The sequence below is a fragment of the Tenrec ecaudatus genome, chromosome 3 (assembly GCF_050624435.1).
Source record: "Tenrec ecaudatus isolate mTenEca1 chromosome 3, mTenEca1.hap1, whole genome shotgun sequence".
In the NCBI taxonomy this organism is placed as follows: Eukaryota; Metazoa; Chordata; class Mammalia; order Afrosoricida; family Tenrecidae; genus Tenrec; species Tenrec ecaudatus.
The window spans coordinates 135,134,467-135,139,775 of record NC_134532.1 but is presented as its reverse complement, the minus strand read 5'-3'; the positions used below and the strand labels follow the sequence as shown (position 1 = coordinate 135,139,775).

The 5,309-nt window shown below is 37.4% G+C and overlaps 1 non-coding gene across 1 annotated transcript; it reads left to right on the top strand.

The window, feature by feature from the left end:
• The first annotated feature begins 1,375 nt into the window (after positions 1 to 1,375).
• Positions 1,376 to 1,539, top strand: LOC142444131 (U1 spliceosomal RNA). The gene has a single exon (XR_012783794.1). It is a non-coding gene; the product is annotated as a U1 spliceosomal RNA (small nuclear RNA).
• The last annotated feature ends 3,770 nt before the right edge of the window (positions 1,540 to 5,309 follow it).

Here is a 5,309-nt window from a genome sequence, read left to right as displayed (position 1 = left end):
GAAGTGGATAAGGAATTAAAAAATAGTTGCCCTTTTTCCCTGTGGGCACATTGAACTAATCCATCTGAGTATCCTTCCCACATATATATAATTTCTCTTATCACAGAAAATTGAGGGTTACTGAGTTTTTCTCCAAATCTGGACTTTCCCATATGGTAGCCACTAACTATATGTCATTGTCTACAATTAGATTTGTTTAAATTAAATACAAATAGACATTAATTCCACAGTTTCAGTGACCACACTTTAGGATCTCAGTAGCTGTCATGAAAATTTGGAACATTGCCATAGTTGATTCGACATGCTACTCTAAAATGTTAGCTCCCTCAGTCTCAGATTGTGAAATCCAATATCTACCTGTATTGATAGTCCGTGGTGGCAATAGGCAATAAAACAGAATTATAAACAGTTTCTATTGTCTCATAATAGGCGGAGGTTCCAAAGGCTGAGAACACTTGAATAGATGTCAACTAAGTGTAAAGACATGAGCGGGGTCAGAGCGGGGTCACGGATCCATGCTAGACAGATGTAGAAACTGTGAAGCTAGGAGTCACCTCCCAGTTTGAAAAGGGGAGGAAATGAGAGGGGAGAGTGGGGGCAGAGGAAGAGGGAAGGAGAGGGGATAAGGTGAAAGCTTTCCTTGGAGAGAGTGGGGATCTTTTGCCCTTCTCCCACCCACTCTAGATGGAGTGCAAAAAGCATGAAGAGATCACTAAAGGAGCTGGGTGCTGTCTCCTGGAGTTTGCGGAGCCTGAAGCCTTTACATTTTGAATCCCTACTTGGTGAATTCCTGGCTGCGTAATGTGTTAGCCTGAATTTTCTAGAGAAACAAAACCAGGACACTCATAATGTATAAGAAAGAAGTTTCTATCAAGAAAGCAGCCCAGCCCAGACCAAACCCAGACCAGCCCCAGGGGTCAGGTGCTTTGCTGGAGGTGCTCAGACTCAGGCAGCTGCTGGCTGATGGAGCAGGACCAAGTGGCAGGCTAGGCGATGATCCCAGGCTGGTGGGTGTAGAGGCAAGGTCTGCAGAGCATGGCAGGGCGCCCATAGAGTCCAGGGATGTCAGGCCACCTGGCCACCCTGGAGAGACTGTCACAACCAAGAGGTCACACCCTGCAGGGAGACCATTATCAGATTGGGACCTGATTGATAGGTTGACACAAAATAACCATCAAAGTGACATGGGACCAGCTTCACATCTCTTTGAACTGCTGTTTCCTTAATTGTAATCGTAGAAAATGTTTGACCTATTTCATTGGGTTAATGTAAGAAAATTAAACGAGAAAATCAATGCAAGTTGCCAATGATAGCAAACCACTTGATTTGAGTTTGGTATGCTGGTTAAATGATTTCTTTTACTAAAAATCTTTGCACACTTACCTGGCAGGGGAGATACCATGATCACGAAGGTGGTTTTCCCAGGGCGAGGCTTATCCATTGCACTCCGGATGTGCTGACCCCTGCGATTTCCCCAAATGTAGGAAACTCAACTGCATAATTTGTGGTAGTGGGGGACTGCGTTCGCGCTCTCCCCTATAAAAAAAAAAGATAAAAATCTTTGCACGTATTCTCAATCTATATCAGATTTTCAAGGAAGAAATGTCACTTTCTGATAAAAATGTGTGCTTTTTTGTTCCAAAATATGGAACAAATGTATATGCATTATTGAATGTGAAGCTCATGATCTTCTCTGTAAGCCTTCACCCAATTCACAAATAATTTTTTAAAGAAAGTACAAAGATAGGTGGATGAAAAGTTGATAAAAATAGCTTCATATTTTAATAAAATTTCTATAATTTTATAGCAATATTTTTCCTCTGGTGATTTTTAAATGAGGGAAAGGTTATGCTATTTTATTCATTTATCATCTATAAATATATGTATCTATCTATGTTACTTTCTATCATTTTCCTTTTATCTGTGCCTAGGTAGGTCTACGTGTGTCACTCTCCACGTATATCTGTTTGTATCTTTCTTTTATTAAAATTTGTTTTCTGCCTCCTTTCCTCTCTTCATTACCACCCTCCTTGGTCTTCCTATAAACATCAAAATCTACTTCTTTGGGTGTAAAAAATTATTTTTCTTGAAAAATGTTTTTATAATAGTGGTCTCATACAGTATTTGTTTTTATGAACTTGACTAACATTGCTGAGCATCATATCTTTCAGATTTGTTCATGTCATGGTGTCCTTGACTGTTTCATCACTGTAAGTATGCATAACATTCCATTGTATGTATGTACCTAAGTTTATTTATTGCTTCCTCCACAAGTACTTGCTTGCTTCCATGTTTTTGCCTTTGTGGAAAGCACTGTGATAAACAGGACTTGTGCATATATCTTTTTATGTTTTATTTTGCATTTTAATTTTTTTTAGGTATATACCCAGTAGAGAGGTTGATGGGTCATTTAGTGTTTTTATTCTTGCTTGTTATAGGAAGTGTTATAATGCCTTCCATGGGAGTTGCACAATTTTACAAATCCCACTAGTAGTGAATGCAGGCTCCAAACTCTCCATCTCCTCTCCAGCATTTGCTATTTTCTCTTTTGTTTTTCTATCAGTGCCAGTGTGACGTATCCGATGATGGCATCTCATCATTTTAATTTGCCTTTCTCTTATAGCTAGTGATTTTGAGAAATTTTTCAAGATTGTTGACCAGATGTCATCTTGGTTGAATGATCTATTCATGCCAACTGCTCATTTTTAATTGAGTTTTTCAAGTTTTTCTTACTGAGGTGTTAAATTTTCTATAGATTTTATAGATTAGTCACTTATATGAAGTATCATTACCAAAATTTCCCCCCAATCTATGAGAAGTCTTTTGTAAACATAAATATCATCATTTTAGAAGGGCACAGCCATCCATTTTGTCTTCTATAGTATTAGTATATTTCATTATGTTTGGTAGTCAGCTTATGCCTTGTATCAGACCCTAAATTTATTCTTTTTTCCATGGGTGATTTTCAAAGTTCTAATATTTAGATTTATGACTTCAGTCCATCTTGATTTCATCTTTGTATATGGTGTGAGGTAAGGGTCCTGTTTCATTCTTTGTAGATGAAGATACAATTTTGCAAAGACCCTCTCTTCCACATTTAATATGTTATAGCTTTTTGTAAAAATCCAGGTAACTGTAGGTGCTGGTTTTTATATCTAAATTCTCTATTCTGATTTATTGGTCTATATATCTGTCACTGTACCAATACCAATCTATTTTGACTTCTGTGTCTGTGTAATAGGTCTTGAAATCTGGAAGTGATAGGACGCCTATTTTGTTTTTCTTTTTAAGTAGGGTTTAAAGCAATGTTTATTTAGGAAAACCCTCAGGGAGGTGGATTGACACAGTACTGACAGCATTATACTCAAACATAGCAACAGAGATGACGATGATGTATGACTAAGCAACATTGTGATCTGTTGTTCACAGGGTCGCTGAGAGTTGAAACCAACTCAGTGGTACCTAAGAGCAACAGCAGCAGTTCATAGAGGAAAGGCAGAATAATTGGTTGATTATTTTCCTGTATGTACTATTTTACAACAACGTGCTGATTTCTTAGAGCAGGCAATTTTTGTTATTTTATTTTTAGCTTTTTTTTTGGGTTTTAATTATTTATTGGTATTATTATTAACTGTATTTTATCATCAGGAGGCACATCAGGTCTATCCCTCTTCTAGTGAGCTAAGCAGGCATTGATGTGCAATGCCTGAATCCATTATACCATTGAAGGTTGTAAATTAGCAATATTCTATTATTTCCTCTTAATATGAAAATATTTTAATATTGTATGTATATGTATGGATTGTGATAAGAGTTGTATGAGCCCCTAATAAAATGTTTTTTAAAATGTTGAGAAATGCTTATCTTCCTGTAAAACCTGTTGACCCAGTGATTCAGTTCAAATGGAAAAACCTGGAAAAATAATTGATTCTTTCCATTTGTTTACACGTTTTCAAGTAATTAATTGACTTCCTGCCACTGTCCAAAGTGGCTAATTAGTACTTCATTTTATTTTTGTAATATTACTATAAATCTATAGATTAAAAATTATTTGATGAATTTCAATCTATTGCAATTATAATCTATTTGAAGATCACATTCCCCCATCTCCAGCCAGTGGAGGCCTATTTGAAAGTTTCCCCCAAATCTGGTATGACAAGATATTCCAGGTTCTTCTCTACATTTCCTGCCTAAGTATGAGAAACCAATTCCCTGAGACACCCTGGCCTGTGGGTCACAGCTGGCTTCGAGGGACAATAGCTCCTATTGGGTTTGCCATTGTCTCTCCAAGGACAGAGCTAAGAAATATATGCTGTGTGTGTTTATAAAAAAATCTTGATTATGTTTTAATTATTTCATTTAGATTTGGGAGTACAGAATTTTAGAGTTTCTTCCTGAAACTCTCTGTGTGAAGTCTGTATCACTTTTCTCCACATTGAGAATTCTGATTCTCAAGAACACTTTTAGGATATGAAGCAGAGTGACTCATGATTACACATTTTCTTTATCCCACATTGAATGTGCACAATTTTCAATAACAATAATAGTGCTGTCACTGATATAATTATTGTTAGCAGTCAAAATTATTTTACACATGCGCCTTCTGTCTCTGACCCACTGGTTTTGTTTTGTTGTTGTTGTTGTTAATTATACTACACTGACACTAAGGTTTTAGACCTTAGTTAATTTTATCCCTACATATTATTCTATGTTTAATGCTTACCTCTTATTCTAAGACAACAGTCCTCCTGTCTTTTTTTTTTGTCTGAGGCTCATTTTCAGTAGATTTGACAGGAAACATTCATGGAACCAATATTTCCTGAGTTCTTGCCTGGTGGGAAGAGAGATGACGTTGTAAAGACTAACGGCGCAGAAAACCACAGGGCAGTTCTGCTCGCCCTGCAGACTCCGCAGGAGTTGGACAGCCTCAATGGCAGATCATTTGTTCAACGTACAGACTGAATAGCTACAGTGGAAGGATACAACCATGACACATACCTTTTTAAGATTTTCAGATCCTGGCCCCTTATGTTCAAATGGTGTTTGCTCTACACAGTCACAGTGAAGTGTTCTGTAGGATCGATTCTTCATAATATTTTGCATAGTTTGTTATGGTCCAGACAGTTGAGTGCTTTCGTCTTGTTTACAATGCACACAGGAACAGTTCAGCTCATGATTATTCAGGGATGCTCGTTTCTTCTCCTTTTGAGCCAGGAAATGAAGATTGCAGGCAGGATAGCTTTGCCTCATCCACGTCACTGAGGTTTTCTCTCCAGAGAAGAGGCAGCTCTGTCCCAGTCATATTCTGA